The following is a 24,193-nucleotide window of genomic DNA, read 5'->3' as shown; positions in this document are numbered from 1 at the left end:
TTAGAGGGAGTCTCCTGGAATCAACCAATGGTTCTGCACCACAACAGCCTGCATCTGTCCAGTATGTTCACTTCACCCTGCTGAATGACGTATGATCTCATACCCCTAAACTAATAAGATTAGGCTAAAGGTCAGGTTCTGTTGGGATGATTAATTGAACATTCCTCTCAGAAAGAAAGATCTGTCCCTGTGAGAGAATTTAAGTAATCATTTTGCCTCCAGAGCTATACTTGTGGGTAAAGGTCACAATGCATGTAGATATGTCATATATGATTCATTTAAAACCATGGCACATACTTTAAAATACATTCTGAATCTAATCCTAACACTGTGCAGTTAAATGAATTTTTTATTTGTTTTTTTAAATATTTATTTATTGATTATGTATACAACATTCTGTCTGTGTGTATGCCTGCATTCCAGAAGAGGGCACCAGACCCCATTACAGATGGTTGTGAGCCACCATGTGGTTGCTGGGAATTGAACTCAGGACCTTTGGAAGAGCAGGAAATGCTCTTAACCTCTGATCCATCTCTCCAGCCCAGTTAAATGAATTTTAAGGTGTGGCCTGGGCTATATGAGCCAAAGCAACCACACTGTTAGAAGATAAGATGGAAAAACATGACGAGGATTTCCTCGAAGGGTATTGATATATCCTGTGCTACCTTTAAGTCTACCAATATATTGACTACTTTATTCTTCCAGTATACTGAATTTAATGGCTATTGTATAGATCTACAAGAGATATCACCAAAGTTTAACTGTATTTATAATAGGAAAAAAAAGTTGCTAGATGTCCACTGGCAATAAATACAGATATCACTAACCAAAAGAAAACAAATTAAATGAAACAGTCTATTAAAATAATGGCACTCATAAAAAAACTGTACAATGTGCAAATGGACGGGACTCTGCATTTAGGAAATATGATTATATTTACTAAAGCAAGGACCCTCCCTGCCCAGTTTACCTCTTTGCACATCAAAACTAAGGTCTGTGTTGTGCTTAGCCATAGGATCCTATCATTCATTTCTAGGAACAACCATACATATCAAGATTTGTCCTCTGTTGCTTCCCTCTCTGATACGTGGCATAACCTACGGTTAGCAATTTGATATTTTCGGTTGAGAACAAATGATTACTAACTCCATCATTATAAAGAATCAGTCAGCCCTTCATGACACTTTCTTTAACTACTATCCTATTATTATGTCTATTTCTTTTAATGTTGAGATTATAGCATAATTACAAGATTCCCCGCTTTCCTTTCTTTCTTCCTTCTAAACCCTCCAATATGCATCCCCTTCATCTCTTTCAATTTTGTGGACTCTTATATCACTGAATGATTTTACATGCATATGAATTCCAAGGTAGGAAGTGAGTCCTAAAATGAGGATGCTAAGAGAGACATACATGGATCTAATCTATATGAGAAGCAGTAAAAGATAAGATATCCCGAGTAAATTGGGAGCTTGGGAGTATGGGGACCATTGGAGAGGGGTGAAAGGGAGGGCAAAGGCATACAGGGGAGCAGAGAAAATCAATAAAATAGTAATCAATTATAATAAAATAATAAATAAAATAACAAATCAATAATAAAAAATAATAATAAAAATCAATACAAAGAATCTTCTAGATACCCATTGACAACTCTCTCCTTTACATTTACCATTATACAATGTATTTTTAAATTCCCAAATTAATATATACATTTTCTCCCAATGTATTATAAAAAGATACAAATTATTTTTGAAAACCATACTTAGGTTTAGAGCACAAAGTTGAATGAACCATGAGAGTTTGAAAAGAGAATATTCTTTATTTTCAGTTGAGTGACAAATAACCTCAGAGGCCCCAACATCAACAGTTCCCTGCGGTTTTGGCATCATGTTCAATCCTAGGCAATTTGTCTCATCTTTCAGGTGGAGGTCAAATCAGGACAGTTTTTAAATACTTCCTACTTCCTTCTTCCTTTCCTCTCTAACATTAATGTGTCAAGAAACTGCCTGTGTCTTTGCTTGAGTATAAACATATGTACAAACCTAGTTAAGGATTTCATATTCTGAAAAGCTTTATGGAACACTAAGCAAATTCATTCACTCCAATTCCCTTTCTTCTATCTGTACTCACATAACAGTCATATTCGTCAAATTTTCACCATTTTGAATATGACAGCAACTAATTTTTAAAGAAGTCCCAAATAATGTCAGAGAAAGGAGGAACATTGAAATGCTTCTGAAGGAAGAAATGTAAGGAGATTTGGTTTGGTTATAATATAGTATCTTAAAATTAAAGGAATCAAAAGATTTTACAATTTAAATTAGTATCTGTTATAAATATAATCCTCCATCTGTTTTATGAACATTTTTTCCAATTTTTTTTCATTTCTTTCATATGATGCTGATTTTTATTCTATATCATTTTTATGGGTGATGAACCTTAAGGGTTTATTTTGATCTTGTATTCAGTATTCTACACAGAGTAGTAACTATGAATTCCATGGTCACAGAATTAAAACACCCAGGATATTTACACATAAGTTCCTTATCTAAAGACACATTACATTCTCAGATCCTTCTCTAAGTATGATGACAGACTTTATACTAAGGTTTTTCTAGAAGGAGAAATCTCAGGCAATATCTTCCATGGCAAATACAACTTTACACAGATGAAGCTATTTGTCCTTTATTTCACATGGTTGATTCTTAGGTTCACACATCCCACAGAGAAAAACAATACACTTCCTTATAATTTCTTCTGCTTCTTCTTTTCTCTGTATTTATTTTTCTTTTTACAAAATTAATTTGGCAGACACTAGCTTCATAAGTCATAGCTTTGAGGAAAGGGTGCTGTCGGGAGTTACTCAATTGAAACTATGCATATATGGAAATATCTTAAATGATCTTCAAGATATGTAATGAAAATAAAAGTAAATAATCCTCAACAGAGCGAAAAATAACATGGTTAATATTGAAAAGATTTAAATGAATCACACTCAAGTAACATATCGTCTTGATGCAAAATATATGAAGTTCAGTCATCTGTGATATTAGAAACTTTCAACACAAATGTCAAATTTTTAACTGTGTTTTTTAGATATGAGGTGCTGTTTTATTGCATTTTATTGTTTTCAGTTGTCATCAACTTACATCATTTTCCCTCTTTCTTTCCTTCCGCAAGTCCCTCCCACCTACCTACCCTCCATGAAACATCTTGTATGCATACACCCACAAAACTTACAGCCTTTTATTTTGATTCTTCTTGATGCACACACACAAACACACACACACACACACACACACACACACATATATATATATATATATATATATATATATATATATATATATTTCTTTGAAGCTTGCCCAAACAAGTTTGATGTTATTTCACTCCCCCTCCCCATGCCTTATTGTATTAAAAGATCTCCCTCACCCAACTTGGAAACTTGACACTATGATTATGTTTTCATTTTTAGAGAACCTTTATGTTGTCATTTACCTCCCAATCCTCAAACCCCACTTTATACATAGTCCGTTTACACATTCTGATAGCTCTCTTTTTTTTACTCAACTTTATATACTTATCTCTTGATTTGGAGCCAGCAACTGCAGATGAAAAAGAAAATATGATGTCTGTGTTTTTTGTGGTTCTTTATTTTCTTTTTGGATCTGGGTTGCCTCACTCAGTATAATATTTCCTTTTTTCATTTATGTTTAAAGGTCATGATTGCATGTTTATTTGCAGCTAAATCTTATTTCCTAGTGCATTGGTAACACATTTTCATTATCCATTTCTCAGTTTGTTCCATTTCCTAGGTATTGTGAATAGAGCAGCTAAACATTACTGAGAAATTATTAGTGGGATATTAAATCAAATTCTTTGAGCATGTGACAAAGAGTGGTATCATTGTTCCATGTGCTAGATTTACTGTCATCTTCTCAAGGAATTGTCCACAGTGGTTTGCAGTTTTACAGTTTTGCAATCCCACCAAGTGTGAATAAGTGTTCCTTTTTCTCTACATTCTCTCAAGGTTTTCTTTATTGTTATCTTTTTATATTATATTTTTATAATATTTTATATTATATAGTCCCAAATGACTAGTACAAAGGGACATTTTATAAGATGTTTTGAGTTATGTTCTCTCTTGCTGTGAAAAGTTATTAGAATTCAAATCACACACCAAACCCCACACTAATAGTATGATATTTCAACACTCCTATCTCACCAAAAGACCAGCCAACCAGACAGAAACGTAATAGAGAAATAATAAATAAATAAATAATAAAAATAAATAAGAGGACTCACAGAAGTTATGAATCAAATGGACTTAACAGACATCTATAAAACATTCCACCCAAACAACAAAGAATATAGCTTCTTCTCAGCATCTCATGTAACCTTTTCTAAGATTGATCCATACTCGGTAACAAGGCAATCACCCACAGATACAAAAAAAAATTGTAGTAACCACCTGTGTTATCAGATCACCATGGTGTAAAGTTAGAATTTAACAAAAATACCACCCCCAGAAAGCCTACAAACTCATGAAAACTGAACAGTCAACTACTGAACCATCCCTGGGTCAAGAAAGAGAAAAAGAAGGAAATTAAAGTCTTCCTTGAATTCAATGAAAATGAAGACACAACATACCCAAACCTATAGGACACTATGAAAGCAGTGCTAAGAGGAAATTTCATAGCACTAAGTGCCCACATAAAGAAAATGGAGAAAGCTCACATTAGAAACTTAGCAGCACACCTGTGAGCTCCAGAAAAAAAAAAAAGAAGCAGACTCACCCAGGAAGCGTAAAGACTAGAAATAATCAAATTGAGGGCTGAAATCAACAAAATAGAAACACAGAAAACAATCCAAAGAATCAATGAAAAAAAGAGCTCTTTCTTTGAGAAAATCAACAGGATTTACACACACTTATACAAAGTAATTAAAAGGTGGAGAGAAAACACTCAAATTAACAATATCAGAAATAAAAAGGGGGCATAACATCAGACACTGAGGAAATTCAGAGAATCTTTAGGTCTTACTACAAAACCCTATATGCTACAAAATTGGAAAATGTAAAAGAAATGGATATAAACACCATATACCAAAATTAAATCAAGACCCGGTGAACAATTTAAATAGACCAAGTCATGAGGAAATAAGAGCTGTCTGTCATCAAAAACCTCCCAATCAAAAAAGCTCAGATGGTTTTAGTGTAGAACTCTACCAGAACTTTGAAGAAGAACTAATACCTATACTCCTTATTGTGATCCACATAAGAAAAACAGAAGAGTCATTGCCAAACTCTTTTTATGAAGTTACAATTACCCTGATACCAACAACACACAAAGACTCAACCAAGAAAGAGATATAAAGACAGATCTCACTCATAAACATCGATGGAAAAATTCTCAACAAAATACTGGCAAACCGAATCAAAGAACACATCAAAGAAATCATCCACTATGATGAAGTAGGCTTCATCCCAGAGATGCAGGGTTGGTTCAACATATGAAAATCTATCAATGTAAACCATCATATAAATAATCTGAAAGAAAAAAAAACATGATCATTTCATTAGATGCTGAAAAAGCATGTGACAAAATTCAATATCCATTTATGATAAAGGTCTTAGAGATATTAGGGATACATGGATGAAATCTAAATATAATAAAAATATACAGCAAGCAGCGGGCAGCTAACATCAAATTAAATGGAGAGAAACTTAAAGCAATTCCAATAAAATCAGGAACAGGAAAAAGCTGTCCACTTTTTCCATATCTCTACAACATAGTGCTTGAAATTCTAGCAATAACAATAAGACAACATAAGGAGATCAAGTGGATTTGAATTGGAAAGGAAGAATTGAAACTTTTGTTATTTGCAGATATAATAGTGCTCATAAGTGACCACAAAAACTCTAAAAGAGAATTTCTACAGCTGGTAAATATCTTCAGTGATGTGCCAGGATACAAGATCAATTCCAAAAAATCAGTAGCCCTCTTATATACAAAATATAAAGAAGCTGAGAGGGAAATCAGAGAAACTTCAACTTTCAAAATAGCCACAAATAGCATAAAGTCAGTTGGAGTAACATTAACCAAGGAAGTGAAAGATCTATTTCACAAGAACTTTAAGGCTTTAAAGAAAGAAATTGATATTGCTGGGTCCAGGGGTAAGTTGATCCCGAATTTCCTGAGAAACCGAAACACTGACTTCCACAGTGGTTGCACAAGATGGCATTCCCACCAGCAATGGATGAGGGTCCCCGTTCCTCCACAGCCTCTCCAGCAAAGGTTATCCTTGGTGTTTTTGACTTTAGCCATTCTGACAGGTGTAAGATGATATCTCAAAGTTGTTTTGATTTGCATTTCCCTGATTGCTAAGGAAGTTGAGCACGACTTTAAGTGTCTTTTGGCCATTTGAACTTCCTCTGCTGAGAATTCTCTGTTCAGTTCAGTGCCCCATTTTTTAATTGGGTTAATTAGCATTTTAAAGTCTAGTTTCTTGAGTTCTTTATATATTTTGGAGATCAGACCTTTGTCTGTTGTGGGGTTGGTGGTTACCCCTGGACCCAGCAATACCACTCCTGGGAATATACCCAAGAGATGCTCTATCATATGACAAAAGCATTTGTTCAACTATGTTCATAGCAGTATTATTTGTAATAGCCAGAACCTGGAAACAACCTAGATGCCCTTCAATGGAAGAATGGATGAAGAAAGAATGGAATATATACACGCTAGAGTACTACGCTGCGGTAAAAAACAATGACTTCTCGAATTTTGCCGGCAAATGGATGGAAATAGAAAACACTATCCTGAGTGAGGTGTCCCAGACCCAAAAAGATGAACATGGGATGTACTCGCTCATAATTGGTTTCTAGCCATAAATTAGGGCCACGGAGTCTACAATAGGTGAACCTAAAGAAGCTAAGTAAGAAGGTGAACCCAAGGAAAAACATATAGTTATCCTCTTGGCTAAGGGAAGTAGACCCAATTTCCGGGGAGAAAATTAGGATCTTGGGGGTGGGGTGGGATGGGGGTAAGGGGAGATGGGGAGAGAAAAGGTAGAAGGGAAGGAGGGGGGATTTGGGGAATCAGGAGAATTGGGATAAAGGAAAGGTGGATAGGGGAGCACGGAACCACAATTCTTAGTTAAGGGAACCACTTTAGGGTGAGCAAGAGATTTGACCCTAGAGGGGCTCCCAAGTGCCCAACATGAGGTTCCCAGTTAGTTCCTTGGGTAGCTGAGGATTGGGAACCTGAAATGACCCTATCCGAGAGCAATACTGACGAATATCTTGCATATCATCATAGAACCTTCATCTGGTGATGGATGGAGACAGAGACAGAGACCCACACTGGAGCACTGGCCTGAGCTCCCAAGGTCCCAATGAGGAGCAGAAGGAGGGAGAACATGAGCAAAGAAGTCGGGACCACGAGGCGTGCACCCACCCACTGAGACAGTGGAGCTGATCTACTGGGAGCTCACCAAGGCCAGCTGGACTGTGACCGAAAAAGCATGGGATAAAACCGGACTCTCTGAACATGGCGAACAATGAGGGCTGATGAGACGCCAAGGACAATGGCACGGGGTTTTGATCCTACTTAATGTGCTGGCTTTGTGGAAGCCTAGCCAGTTTGGATGTTCACCTTCCTAGATATGGACGGAGGGGGGAGGACCTAGGACTTACCACAGGGCAGGGAACCTGGACTGCTCTGTGGACTGGAGAGGGAGGGGGAGAGGAGTGGGGGGAGGGGTAGAAGGGTGGAAGGAGGGGGAGAAGGGTGGGAGGAGGGGGAGGGAAATGGGAGGCTGGGAGGAGGTGGAAACTTGCTTTTTGTTTATGTTTTTTTTCTTCTTTTCTTAATAAAAAAAATTATTAAAAAAAAAAAGAAAGAAATTGAAGAATATACCAGAAAATGTAAAGATCTTCCATGCTCTTAGTGACAGTGTCCTTTGCTTTACAGAAGCTTCTCAGTTTCAGGAGGTCCCATTTATTCAATGTTGTCCTTAATGTCTGTGCTGCTGGGGATATGCGTAGGAAGTTATCTCCGGTGCCCATATGTTGTAGAGTACTTCCCACATCCTACAAAGAACCCCAGTAGCACAGACAATAAGAGCAACAATGAACACATGGGACCTCCTGAAATGGAGAAGCTTCTGTAAAGCAAAGGACACTGTCATTAAGACAAAAAGGCAACCTACTGAATGGGAAAAGATCTTCACCAACCCCACATCAGACAAAGGTTTGATCTGAAAATATATAAATAACTCAGGAAACTAAACATTATTTTTTTTTTTGATTTTTCGAGACAGGGTTTCTCCATAGCTTTTGGTTCCTGTCCTGGAACTAGCTCTTGTAGACCAGGCTGGCTTCAAACTCACAGAGATCCGTCTGCCTCTGCCTCCCGAGTGATATAAAATTTTAAATAACCCAATTAAAAAATGAGGTTCTGACCAGGATAGAGAATTCTCAACAGGAGAAGTTCAAATGGCCAAAAGATACTTAAGAACATGTTCAACTTCCTTAGCGATCAGGGAAATGCAAATCAAAACAACTTTGAGATACCATCTTATACCTGTCAGAATGGCTAAAATCAAAAACACCAAAGACAACCTATGCTGAAGAGGATGTGGAGTAAGGCGAACACTCATCCCTTGCTGGTGAGAATGCAAACATGTTCAATCACTTTGGGAATCAGTGTGGTGGTTTCTCAGAAAATTGGGAGTAAACCTACCTCAAGATCCAGCAATACCACTCTTGGGAATATACCAAAGAGATTCCCAATCATACTACAAAAGCTTTTATTCAACTATGTTCATAGCAGCATTATTTGTAATAGCCAGAACCTGGAAATAACCTAGATGCCCTTCAAAGGAAGAATGGATAAGGAAAGTGTGGCACATATACACATTAGAGTACTACTCAGTGGTAAAAAACAATGACATCTTCAATTTTGCATGCAAATGGATGGAAGTAGGAAACCCTATCCTGAGAAAGATAACCCAGAACCAAAAATATGAATATGGTATGTACTTACTCATTAGGGAATTCTAGCCATAAACAAAGGACATTGAGCCTATTGTTTGTGATCCTAGAGAAGCTAAGTAACAAGTTGAACTCAGAGAAAAACATACATAGATCCTCATGGAAACTGGATGTAGACAAGATCGCCAGGAATAAGTTAGGAACATGTTGTTGGGGTGGGAGTAAGGGGAGAGTGGGAGAGAGAGGGGAGAAGGGGAGGGATTGGGAAAGCTTGGAGGAGTGGGATATTGAGATGGAGGAAGGTTGGATATGGTAGCAAGGAAGGAGCTATCTTAATTGAGGGAGACATTTTGGGGTTGGCAAGAGACTTGGTTCCTGGGAGTCCACGGGGTTGACCCCAGCTAGGACCCTGGGCAGTGGAGGAGAATGTGCTTGAACTGGCCTGGTCTCGTAGTTAGACTGATGACTATCTTGAATATCACCATAGAACTTTCACCCAGCGAGACCCACATCAGATTACTGGAATGAGCTCCCCAGGTCCAGTTGAAGAGCAGAAGAAGGGAGAATATGAGCAAGGAAGTCAGGAACATGAGGGGTTGGTCCACCCACTGAGACAGTGTGCCTGAGCTAAAGGGAGCTCACTAAATCCAGCTGGACTGGGACTGAACTAGCACGGAATTGAACTGGACCCTTTGAATTTGGCTGACAATTGGGCAGACTGAGAAGTTAATGATAATGGTGCTGGGATTTTTCTCTACTGCATATACTGGCTTTTGGATCCTATTCCATTTGGATGCATACCTTCCTAAGCCTAGATGTAGGAGGGAGGTCCTTAGACTTTCCACAGGGCAAGGTAAATTGCCCTATCTTATGACTGGCGGGAGGAGGGAGGGATGTTGTGTTCGGGAGCAGGAAGGAAGTGGGAAGAGGGGAGGACGTGGAAATTTTGATTGGTATTATTGATAAAGTAATAAAAAAAATTAAAAAAGAAAAGGCAGAAAAATAAGAAAACTCTTTATTTTCAGACCCATTTTGAATGGAGTATTTGTTTTCCTGACTCTGTATTTTGAGTTTTCCATGTTTTGTGAATATTTATCAACCTTCAGTTGTAAAGCTGTCTAAGATTCCCACACATTCGATGTACCTTCTCTTCATCCATCTTTTTCCTTATCTCTTCAAATGCTTTTCAGTTTTCTGAAGTCCCACTTTTCAATTGTTGAAATTATTTACAGTCAACGTAGTTTCCTACACGGGGCCTGTTCTAGACCTTGCTTATCTGACAGGAGACATGGATGAGGACCTGGTATATAGGATTGTACCCATTCTTCCTGCGCTCTGTTCTCTTGATAGGTTTTTTGCGGTAGGTAAATTCCTGGCATTTCCCCTTGCTCTTACTAGTGATGCCCTTAGGGTCCAAGAGTTAGTTGCAAAGCTAACTCACAGGGATAGCCCTGATTAAACTCATAGGGCCACAAATAAGCTAAAATAAATGACACTGTAAAAGAGACTTGTTGCTTGAAGGGGTTTAATCAAACTTCACGTGGAGATGTGAATCATATTGGATAAGGAATAGTAAGTATTTGTTTGAGTGTGTGTTTGCAAAATTGTCAAGGAATATTTTCTAAAAAGAAAAACATGTTTCCTGATATATCAATGACAGGCTACTATTTTCACAAATGAAAGCATTTGCAAAGAATGAAATGAAATATGAAACTATGTGCCATTCTGTGCACTTTGGATCACAAAACAGAGTCCCTAGATCACACATAGTTCTTCTTCCATACACTATCTCCATCCCTTTCCAAGTTCAAATTTTCTGTTTTGTGACACTCATAGAATGAGTGTGTTCTCCCACATTCTAGAATTCTAAAATCATAGTAAAATAGACATTAGTTTTAATTTGTTCTTCATATAGTTTTGTTTTCTGTTACCACTCAGTAAGAATTACAGGAGAATCCCTTATAATCAATGCAGATTGATGATATTTTTTTGTGTGTTGACCTATTTTTATTGAAAATATGTTTTTATCTTACACAACACACCACAATCACAGTTTTCTCTCCCACTACTCATTCCAGTTTCCCTTTACCTCCCCTCTCCCTCAAATCTACTTTCCCTCTATTCCCTTCATAAAAGAGCAGGCCTTCAAGAGACAACAATGAAACAAGAGAAAACAAGATTCAATAAGACAAGGCCAAAGCCTTCATAGAGAGAATGAACAAAGCAACCCAGTAAGAGGAAAAGAGTCCCAACAGCAGGCAGAAGAGTCAGAGATATACCCTCTCCCACTGTTAGGAGTCCCATAAAAATACCAAGCTAACAGCCATGACATATAAACAGAGGATATGATACAAACCAATGCAGGCTCCATGATTGCCAAATTAGTCTATGTGAGCCCTGCCTGGCTGATTCAGTGGGCCATGTTCTCCTGTGTCCTCCATCCCCTCTGGCTCTTACAATCTTTCCTTACCCTCTTTCATGAAACTCCCAGTTCATCGAGAGGAGGAATCTGATGGGTACTTCCAAATGAGACACTCTCCCTCGCTGCATGTCTGGCTGTTATTCTCTGCACCCACCCCCATCTGTTGGCAGTGAAAACATCTCCGATGATGACTGCAAACAAAACAAATCTATGAGTATACCAGAATATCATTAAGAACCCCTTCACTGAATTTTTAGCCAGGTGTGTTTGGTTCTAACCTAGGTATCTGGGATTTCCAAAATTCCTGGCCATCCATACAGTATATATCATGATTTGCAGCTTATGGTGTGGGCCTCAAATTCATCCAGACATTGGTTGGCCACTCCCACAAGTTCTGCATTACCATTGCCCCAGCATATCTTGCAAGAAGGACAGATTGTAGATTGAGGGTTTTGTGGCTGGTTTGATGTCCAGGTTTCTCTTTCTATAGCCTGTAGAGTAAATTTGGATGCAAAAGAGACTAGAAATTAGGGGTAAAAGGCTCCATGTAGGCCCAGGTCAATCATTTCTCCATTCACTGAGGTGTGTGGATGTTGCTCTCAATAGTGGGGTACTTAATGTCATTTTTCAGAGAGAAGCCCACTGCCCTAGCATCAGTCTGAGTTATTTAGGAATCTCCATGGGACCCACTTGGCAACAGCACAACCAAACACAACCCATTCCCACCAGTGAAGCCTTCCCTGGCTAGAAAAGATGCTGAGTTCAGAGTCTGGATTTTTCATTACTAGGAGTTCCCAAAAGGGTCACCCTCATAGATTCCAGGAAGTTTCCAATTCACCACGTTTCCACATGCCCCCCGCCCCCATTTTCAACCAATTCTTTCCACACTCTCCCCTTCCTTGAATCCAACCTGATCCTTCCTGCTCCAGTGTCAACCTGCCCTTGGTACACTCTCAAAATATATTCTGCTTCCTCCTCTCAGGGAAAGCTCTTAACCCCCCAAGAACCCTTTTCTTTACCTACCCTCTCTTGGTCTGTGGATTGTGGCTTGCTCATCATTTACTTAAAAGGTACTAACCAGTTATAAGTGCGTACACACCATGCTTGTCATTCTGGGTCTGGTTTACCTCACTCATGATGATTTTTTTTCCACTTCCATCAATTTGCCTGCAAATTTCATGATGTCATATTTTTAAGAACTAAGTAAGTGATAGTCCATTATGTAAATATTCCTCATTTTCTTTATCCGTTCTTCAGTTGAGGGGCATCTAGGTTATTTCTGCTTTGTAGGTATTATGAATAAAGCTGTCTTAAACATAAATAAAGTGTCCTTGATGATGATGAAACATCCTTTGGGCATATGACTAAGAGTAGCATAGCTGAGTCTTGAGGTATATATATTCCCAATTTTCTGAGAAATCACCATATTGCTATGCAAAGTGGCTGTTCAATTTTGCACTTCTGCCAGAAAAAAAGAGGAATATTCCTTTTGCTCTACATCCTCTCCAGCATAAGCAATCACTTTAGTTTTTATTTTAGAAATTCTATTAGGTATAGGATGGAATCTCAAAATAGTTTTAATTTGCATTTCCCTGATGACTTAGAATGCTAGACATTTCTTTAAGGTTTCTCAGCCATTTGAAAGTCCTCTGTTAACATTTTTCAGTTTAGATGTGTACCTCATTTCTTAATTGGATATTTTGAGTTCTTGAAGTCTAGTTTCTTGAGTTTTTTAAACCTTTGATAGTGGAACTTTTCAAACTAAATGGATGATTCACTGACTTTTTTTTATCAAGAACTTAGCTGTGATATCTCTTGGTTTGATGTTCAGGATCAATATAGAAAAAGGAGCACACCTGTGTGATGTCACGTTTCTCAAATGCCACCACTATTTTTGTGAATACTGAGCCATTGTTCAAAGAAACATTGCAATATGTTTGTTATGGCTTCTATGCAGTTTTGTTTTACATTTTCAGAAGAATTATTATAAAATATATGTTCTATAGACCTATGTCCAATTTATTACCCACTAATATTTTATGTGCTTATTTTTAACTAATGATATTAAGGATTTCTTCATATATTTTGAATATGTGTTATAAGCAATGTTTATCTCAATGTCCCAAATATCTACATTTTTTATAAAGTTTTCCTTTCCTCTTTGCTTCCCTGTTCTATGTAGGACAATGTATTAACTCAACTTTTGTTCCCCTACAATTTTTACATTTCCAGTGTCCAAATTTATAAAGTTTCGTGGGTTAATACTCATATATTTTTTCAGCTTTTCCTCTTAAATCTATATGTTTTTGGTTCACTTAGTTATCTTTTTATAGAATTGATTTAGAGAATGTGGATTACAGAACTTCATTTTAATCAAAAATCTTATTGTAATGAATTTTGTCTCATGCTTATCAAAATCCTTTTCCTTAGAAAATATTTTGACAACTTGCTACCTTACATGTCCTTGAATCTTTATATTTTATTATTCCCAAATTAATATCTACAGTTTGGTCTCAATACATCATCAAAAGAGATAATAATTCCCTTAACCACAAACAACTGTTTACTCACTATCAAGATCAACTGACTATGAAAGTCTGGAAAGTAAAAACTATTTAATTTTCAATTGAGTGACAAATTTGACAGATTCTCCAACCTTAACACTTCCCTGTGGCTTTGGCTTTCTGTACAACATCGAACAATTTTCTTCACTCATACAGGCTGAGGTCAAATGAGATCAGATTTTAACATTATCTCTTTCTTCTGTACTCTTCTATTAAATGCAAATGCTCCCGGGAATTTTTCCATGTTTTTGGTTGATCATAAGCATATGCACAACATAATTTCGTTTTCTGAAAGCTTTATGGAATACAAAGCTAACTCATTTATTGACTTACTCTCTCATGCCTCTAAGTAATCACAAAAGAGGGTTGGTATTTCATCATTGCTCACAGCATTGAAATTAAAGCCTGTACTACAAATCGACCTCTCTTTATTTTCAACAATAAAAGTCCACGTCGTGTTTTCTTTCATTTCTTTCAATTCTTCTTATATTTTCATTCCATTTTATAGTAATCTAATTGATGAAGTACATTAAGGACTTATTTACTTGTGGACTCATCCAACCACAGAACAATGATTCCAAGTTCACTATATGAAAACACCCAGAATATTGACATAACAGATTGTTTCTAAGTACACATTGTACCCTCTCAACATCCTCTCACTGATGCTTGACCTTATACTAACATTTGGAAAAAAAATAAAATAAAAGAATAAACAAGGAAGTGCCTCAAAAGCCAAGTATAACTTTATACTTAGAAAGAAGAAAAGCTATTGTCCTTATCTTTGCTGTTAGAAATTCAGTTTGCTCACTCTATTCAATGCATCAGTTTCTATTTCTGCTTGTCTTTTAGCTTTTCTTTCCACAGTGTAACTACTGGTGGAAATTGCCCATGAATAACAGGGAGACAGGATACAGGAAAGGAGTTTGGAGACACTCATTGAAAGATGTTTGAAAAATACTTAAGGAATATTTAAATCATATAGTGAAATATAAAAATAAATAAAATACAACAAAGAGAACAATCACATAATTTATTAATGAGAAGATTAGAAACAAATCCTAGTAAAAATAATATGTGGTCACAAATGTAAAATGTTGATGGGGGATTCCCCTCTGTATGCTGTGAATACCACTGGTGAATACAGAAACTACCTTGACCTGTTGATAGGGCAGAACTTAGGTAAGCAGGGATGGGGGAAGTAAACTGGAGTCTTGGAGAAAGGAAGCAGAGTTGGAGAGAAGCCATTTAGCCCCACCAGAGAAAGATGCCAGAACTTTACCCAGTAAGCCACAGCCACATGGTGATAAACAGATTATTAGAAATTGGTTAAATTAATACTTAAGAGTTAACCAATAAGAAGCTAGATCTAATGGGCCAAACAGTGTAACATAGGTTCTGTGTGATTAATTTAGGACTAAGTGGCTGGGAACCAACAAGCAGCCTTCTTCCAACAAAAGGTGAAGCCAAGCATTGTGTCATATTAGAAACATTACTCCCACTCAAATGTAAAATGTTCATGCTCTTTGCATATCAGGTCATACTTTATTTCTTTTTTTTGTATTTATGTTAACATATAACTACAAAACCGACCTTCCCTTTTCTCCCTGCAACTTCTTCCTTGTCTACCCACATACTACCTCTCAAACCAATAGCCCTTTTCTCTAATTATTATTGTTACATGTACAATTATCTCATATATTTAAACATGAATATATAAATATCACCTGCTGAGTCATTTTTGTGTGTCTTGTTTTTCTTTCAATTTTCAGCTGACCACTTAGCATTGGATAATCAGTTAGGGGATTCATTCCTGGGAAAGAATAATACTTCTCCTCCCTTCTTCAGGCCTTAGTTGATTATAATTTTGTCTATGGCTGGGAACCAATAAAACTGCCCCTTTTATGATACCATAATTATTTTTGTTGCCATCCTTCAAATACTCTTTAAAGAGCCATATTTTTATATGTTTTGTATGGAGCTTCCCTATGATTTTAAGAGACACTGTCTCTCAACAGACTTCCTGATCCTCTTTCTCTCATAATCTTTCAGCCCCCTCCTCTGTAACAACTGCATAGTAATTGGTATATATTTATGCTGTAAGTATCCTTACTGGATCTGTGTGCACTATGATGTGTTGCTTTCTCCATTTTGACAAACTGTGATTTTCTGTGATACTGTCTGTTATAAAGTAAAGGGTCTTCAAGAAAAGGTTAAAGATACATTTATTTGTGGGTAAAAGAGTAAATATTTAAATAAGTAGTTTTTAATCATGCTGGTCTAGCAAAATCATTAGACTCATGATCTCACTAGCCCTGGTTACTTTGTGAGGTACCCTGGATAGTTTGCTAGTTTCCTTCTTGCATTATTTACATTTTGTGAAGTATGTCTTAAGTTCGGTTACGGAAAGTTTGGTTACTGCCAGAATATGAGTGCCTCGAATGAACCTTTAGGGATATTTTATCATACTGGTCATTATCATTCCAGCCTTGATCAGATGATATTTGACCCCTAAACTCTTGAGATTGCTGTTGTTATTTTTATACTTGAGCCAGAAATCACAATCTATCCTGTATTAGCATTGGACTCACTATTAAATACTTAACAGTATAACAGTCCCTGCCTCCTATGTACTAAGTTTTTTTTTTTTTGTGAACAACCTCATTCCTAGCTGAAACCTTTACATTACTTATAATTGATTTTGATTTAGAATTTATTTGATCCAGAAGACTTTGTCTTATTGGGTACACAGGAAAATCAAATCACATTTTATTTTCTAACTATGGAGTGGATCTTGATGTCGTGATAAGTGTTCTGTCTTCAATTCATGTTTCTTCCTTTTCTTTTACTTTTGTAGTCTATATTAGGCTGTGGTCTGAGGGTAGCCAAGTCAATAAATACCACGAAATGAAGGTTAATAGAAGAAGCCAATGACTTCTCTAATTTTTAGCAGACAGCCTTCAAAGTCATCCTCTTCACATATTCCATCTTTTAAACTCAAACCCCACTTCTCTGACCTAGTTTCTGCATCATCAGTGCAAAGCAGAGACCCCTTGAATTGTGGTGAGAATCCATCCTCAACAATAGAAAAAACTGGGTAAATTATGACCACATTCTTATGTTCAACATGAAACTTCTTTGTTGGTTAGATACTAAACCAAAGTCAAATTTATCTTCACCTCAGACTAAAGCATTTTTTCCAAAGAATCAGTGAGTGTTCTTTATAGCAGAACTTCTATTTTAATAAAAGGCATATGATGAGAAACACAAATAACAGAAATGTCTGCTCTCACATTTAAGACCAGAAGTGCTAATTTGTCAGCAGGATTAATTCCTGCTCTTTGTTCTGAAACACAATTTTATCAAATCTTCTCTCCTAGTTTATGGAGGTAGACTGTCAATTTTTAGTCTGTTTGATCCTGTACTCTGCTTGAGGTTCACAAAATCTCCTGACTATAGGCAGACCTCTGTTTCCAATATTCTCTCTCTTTACAAGGGGAGTTGAAGTAATTAACACAGTTCAGCAGCAGATATCATTACACTTGAAGACATCTGCAAAGATTGTTTTCAGATAATTGTTGATGGGACATATAAAATGAAACTCTCTAAAATATAAACATTGTGGAGAACACAAATGAAAACTAAATAGACTTTAAATGGACATATATCTCAGTGATATTGCTTTCATATAGCACACAAGAAAACCAGGATTTACACACACACACACACACACACACACACACACACACACACTAAAAAGCTATATCTCCCACCTGTTCACCTACAAGCTCAGTGGAACCCTGGAACACAGATTGCTCCAATACTGAGGGGACTTGGGAGGTAATTCAACAGCTGCAGGGACAGACAGATGGATGTCCTACTCTAGGACCTCTCCAGTGGGAAAAAATCCAGGGGCCGCTCCTCAATTCTTTCAGCTTTTGTAGCCAGCCATCAGGGAGTATTCCTGCTGCTGGGTTATCCCCCAACTCACCCTGCCCCCACATTCACCTGTTCACCTGTGAGCTCTGTGGAACACTGGAATGTAGCTTGCTCCAATACTGATTGCATCCAAGAGGTGAGTCAGAAGCCACAGGGCCAGACAGCTGGAAGCTCCACTCTCTGAGTCCTCACCAATGGGAAAAAAAAACAGACATCCTTCCCCAACTCCCTCAGCTTTTCTAGCAATCTAACAGGGAGTATTCCTGCCACTGGGCTATCCCCCAATCCACCCTGCCCTCACACCTACATGTTCACCTAAAAGCTCAATGGAAGCCTGGAACACAGCTTGATCTAATACTGAGGGTATCTAAGAGGTGAGTCAGTGGCCACAAGGCCAGACAGCTGGATGCCCCACTATCTGGGACCTCACCAGTGGGATAAGAACCAGGGGACTGTCCTAGGTCATTCCCCCTCCGTCCATATCTAGGAAGGTGAACATCCAAACTGGCTAGGCTCCCACCAAGCCAGCACATTAAGCAGGATCAAAACCCCATGCCATTGTCCTTTGCGTCTCATCAGCCCTCATTGTTCGCCATGTTCAGAGAGTCCAGTTTCATCCCATGCTTTTTCAGTCACAGTCCAGCTGGCCTTGGTGAGCTCCCAATAGATCAGCTCCACTGTCTCAGTGGGTGGGTGCTCCCCTCGTGGTCCTGACTTCTTTGCTCATGTTCTCCCTCCTTCTGCTCCTCATTGGGACCTTGGGAGCTCAGTCCAGTGCTCCAGTGTGGGTCTCTGTCTCTATCTCCATCCATCACCAGATGAAGGTTCTATGATGATATGCAAGATATTCTACAGGGCAGAAAACCCTGACTGCTCTTTGGACTGGAGAGGGAGGGGGAAAGGAGTGGGGGGAGGGGGAGAAGGGTGGGAGGAGGGGGAGAAGGATGGGAGGAGGGGGAGGGAAATGGGAGGCTGGGAGTAGGTGGAAACTTGTTTTTTTTCTCCTTTTCTCAATAAAAAAAATGAAAAAAATAAAAGAACCAGGGGACTGTCACCATCTCCCTTGGTTTTCTATCCAGCCAGCAGGTAACATTCCTGCATCTGGGCTATCCCCCAAACCATCTTGTCCCCAAATCAGCCTATTCACCTGAGAGCTCTGTGGAACCCTGAAACACAGCATGCTCCAATACTGAGCTGAGATATCCTAAGAGCCTATGAGCTCCGAGGAACCCTGAAACACAGCTTGTTCTAATACTGAGGAGACCTAAGAGACAGTCACAGCAAGGATTGGAACAAGACAGCAAGACACTGCAGGCCTCATTTGAAGGAAGAGATGTGTAGACACCAATGCCAGAATTCCTCAAACATCCTAAAAAGTGACATGGTAACACCAGAAACTAGCAGACACACAAAAGGAAGATTTGATCATCCCAATACAGAAGAAGTAGAAGAAAACAACTTTAAACATAACTTTATGAAAATGGAGACATTCAAAGAGGAAGTGAAAAACTCCCTTAAAGTAATGGAAGAGAACACAAACAAAAAGGTGGAAGAAAATAAATCCATAAAAGAAACCCAAGAAAACCAAGAACAAACATTCAAACATGTAAAAGAAACAGTTCAAGACTTGAAGATTGAAACAGAGGTAATAAAGTAAACACAAACCAAGAGAATACTTGATATGGAAAAACTGGGTAAACAAACAAAGAGGAACTACAGGGACAAGTATAACCCACAGGATACAAGAGATAGATGAAAGAATCTCAGGTGCGGAAGATACTATGGAGAAAATAGACTCAATGGTCAAAGAAAACATTAAATCCAACAAATTCTTAACACAAAACATTCACAAAATCGGGACAACATGAAAAGACCAAACCTTAATTTAATAGGGTAGGAAAAAGAGAAGAACCCCAGAGCAAAGGCACAGAAAATAAATTCAACAAAATTATAGAAGAAACTTTTCCAACCTAAAGAAGGATATCCCTATGAATGTACAAGAAGCTTACAGAACACCAAATAGACTGGATCAAAACTAAAATCCCCTCACCATTTAATAATCAAAACACAAAACATACAGAATAAAGAAAGAATATTAAGAGCTTCAAAGGGAAAAGGTCAAGTAACATATAAAGGGAAACCTTTCTGAATTACACCCAACTTCTAAATGGAAACCACAGAAGTAAGAAGGTCCTGGATAGGTGTGCTGCAGACACTAAGAGACCAAGGATGTAAGCCTAGACTATGATATCCAGTAAAGTTTTCTTTCACCATTGATGAAGAAAACAAGATATTCCATGACAAAAATAGATTTATTCAATGCATATTCACAAACCCAGCCTTACAGACATTACTAGAAGAAAAACTTCATCTCAAGGGAGCTAACTATACCCACAATAACACAGATTTCTGAGAACACACACCAGCATAACCCAAATAAGTGAAACACACAAATACTACTATCAAAAAATAATCGGAGTTAACAACCAATGGTCATTAATATCGCTTAATTTCAATAAATTCAATTCACCTATAAAAAGACACAGGCTAAGAAAATGGATACAAAAACAGGATCCAAACTTCTGCTGTTTATGAGAAACACAACTCAACCTCAAAGGCAAACACTACCTCAGAGTAAAGGGTTGGAGAAAGTTTTTCAAATCAAATGGACCTAAAAACAAGTAAGTATAGCTATCCTAATATCTGATAATATTGATTTCAAACAAAAATCAATCAGAAGAGATGGAGAAGGACACTTTATACTCATGACAGGAACAATTCATCAAGATGAAGTCTAAACCTTGAATATCTATGCCTCCAATATAAAAGCATCCACATATGTAAAAGAAACATTACTAGAACTCAAAGCACACATCAAACCCCACACACTAATAGCAGGAGATTTCAGCACTCCTCTCTCATCAATGGACAGGTCAACCAGACATAAACTTAACAGAGAAATAAGAGAACTAACAGATGTAAGGAATCAAATGGACTTAACAGACATCTCTTAAACATTACACCCAAACAAAAACGAATATATCTTTTTCTCAGCAATCATGGAACCTTCTCTAAAATTGATCACATACTTGGTAACAAAGCAGTCATCAAAAAAAAAAATGGAGTAACTCCCTGTGTCTTATCGGATCTCCAGGGATCAAAGTTAGAATTTAACAACAATTCTACTCCAAGAAAGCCCATAAACTCATGGACATTGAACAGTCAACTACTGAACCACCCCTTGGTCAAGGAAGAAGTAAAAAAAGAAGAAGCAGACTCACCCAGGAGGATTAAAAGACAGGAAATAATCAAATTGAGGGCTGAAATCAACAAAATAAAAACACAGAAAACAATACAAAGAATCGCTAAAACAAAGAGCTAGTTCTTTGAGAAAATCAACAAGATTGACAAACCCTTATCTAAATAAATCAAAAGGCACAGAGAGAACATCCAAATTAACAAAATCAGAAATGAAAAGGGGGCATAATAGCAGATGCTGAGGAAATTCAGAGAATCATTACATCTTACTACAAAAACCTGTATATTAATCCACATACCTATGAACACCTGATTTTTGACAAAGAAGCTAAAATTATAAAATGACAAAAAGAAAGCATCTTCAACAAATGGTGCTGGCATAACTTAACGTCAACGTGTAGAAGAGAATAAATAGATCCTTATCATCATGCACAAAACTCAAGACCAAATGTATTAAAGACCTCAATATAAATCCAACCACACTGAAACTGGTAGAAGAGAAAGGGGGAAGTAGCCTTCAATGCATGGGCACATGAGACCACTTCATAAACATAACCAGTGTAGCACAGACAAAAAGAGCAACAATAAATAAAGGGGACCTCCTGAAACTGAGAAACATTTGTAAAGCAAAGGGCAGAGTCAAATAGACATAAAGGCAGCCTACTAAATGGCAAATATCATCACTGCCGCCCCCCCCCCATTCAGATCAGGGACTAATCTCCAAAATGCATAAAGAACTCACAAAATTAGACATTAAAATTCTAAATAACCCAATTAAAATCTGTGTTCTGTATTAGACAGAGAATTCTCAACAGAAGAATTTCAAATGGCCAAAAGATACTTAAGGACATGTTCAACTTCTTTGGTTATCAGGGAAATGCAAATCAAAACAACTCCAAAATACCATCTTACACCTGTCAGAATGGTGCAGATTGAAAACACCAATGATAGCCTATGCTCTAGAGAGGATGTGGAGTAAGGGCAACACTCATCCATTGCTGGTGGGAATGCAAACTTCTGTAATCACATTGGGAATCAGTGTAGTGGTTTCTCAGAAAATTGGGAATCAACTTACCTCAAGATGCACCAATACCACTCTTAGGAATATACCAAAGAGATGCTTAATCATACTACAAAAGCATTTTTTCAACTATGTTCATACCAGCATTATTTGAAATACCTAGAACCTGGAAACAACCTAGATGCCCCTAAACTGAAGAATGGATAAAGAAAGTGTGGCATATTTATACATTAGAGTACTACTCAGCGGTACAACACAATACCATCTTGAATTTTGCATGCAAATGGATAGAATAAGAAAACAATAACGTGAGTGAGGTAACCCAGACCTTAAAAAAGTGAATATGGTATGTAATCCTTCATAAGTGGATACTAGCCATAAAAATGATATTGAACTTATAGTTCATGATCTTAGAGAACCTAAGTAATAGGGTAAACCCAAAGAGAAACATATATAGACCCACCTGGGAATCAGAAACAGACAAGATCACCCTACATAATTGGGAGCAAGGGGGCGAAGGGTAGAAGGAAGAGGAAAAGGGAAGCGTTTTGAGAACTTGAGGGAAAGAGATAGACGAGATGGAGGAATAACATATATGAGAGCAAGGAAAGAGATATCTTGATTGAGGGAGCCATTTTCGGGTTAGCAAGAAACCTGTCTCTAGGAAAATTCCCAGGAATCAACAAGGATGACCCCAGCTAAAACCGTAAGCAATAGGCCTGAACTGGCCTTGCCCTGTAGTCAGATTGATGATTATCTCAAATATCACCATAGATCCTTTGTCCAACAAGAGATACAAACATAGTCAGAGAACCACATCAGAGCACTGGACTGAGGTCCCAAGGTCCAGTTGAAGAGTGGAAGAAGGGAAAATATGAGCAAGCAGGTCAAGACCATGTGGGGTTCACCCACTGAGATAGTTTGCCTGAGCTATTGAGAGCTGACCAACTCCAACTGGACTGGGTGTGAATGACCATGGGATCTAACTAGTCCCTCTAAATGTGGTTGACAGTTGGGGCATACTGAGGGGCCACTGACAGTGGCACTGTGATTTGTCTCTATGGAATATATTGGCTCTTTGGGATTCTATCCTCGTTGGATGTATACCTTTCTCAACCTAGATATAGTAGGGAGGTCCTTGAACTTGCCACAGTGCAGGATGCCTTGCCCTCTGTTAGGATTTGAGGGGGAGAGTGGGAGTGTGTGTGGAGGGAGTGGGAGAAGGGGAGGGAAAGGAAATTTGAATTGGTATTTTTTAAACTAATAAACTAATAATAAAATAAGCAAGCAAATAAATAAAAGCTATGTCTATAAGACAATTAATTGAATCAAGGTTAAGAATTTGACTAGAATTGGTGGCTCATAATTATTTGTGGAGTGGAATTACAGCCTTGTCAAATATATGAAGATGTCTCACAATGGCTCTTGTAATATGGGTGGTGGTGGGCTGTGTCCCGCCACCCGGCTAGCTTTACCAGAAATAATTACACGGAAACTGTATTCCTTTAAACACTGCTTGGCCCATTGGTTTTAACCTCTTATTGGCTAGCTCTTACATATTGATCTAACCCATTTCTAATTTTCTGTATAGCACCACGAGCTGACTTACCAGGAAAGATCTTAACCTGCGTCTGTCTGGAGTGGGAGAATCATGGCAACTACCTGACTCGGCTTCTTTCTCCCAGAATTCTGTTCTGTTTACTCCTCCCACCTATGTTTTAACCTATCAGGGCCAAGCAGTTTCTTTATTAATTAACCAATGAAAGCAACAGATAGATACAAGACCCACCTCCATCGTTTCCCCTTTTTCTGTTTAAACAAAAAAGAAGGCTTTAACTTTAACATAGTAAAATTACATATAACAAAACAGTTATCAAGCAAGAATTACAGTTACAATATTTATATCTACTTTATCTTTTATCATTACTAAGGAAAACTATAACTATCCATTGTTCAACTCCATCAAAGACTCCAGAATGATATAATACTACCTA

This window comes from Microtus oregoni, unplaced genomic scaffold (genome assembly GCF_018167655.1).
Source record: "Microtus oregoni isolate MIOR12 unplaced genomic scaffold, Mior012 000145F_ref0000173, whole genome shotgun sequence".
In the NCBI taxonomy this organism is placed as follows: domain Eukaryota; kingdom Metazoa; phylum Chordata; class Mammalia; order Rodentia; family Cricetidae; genus Microtus; species Microtus oregoni.
Note: the sequence above shows the minus strand (reverse complement) of the source record.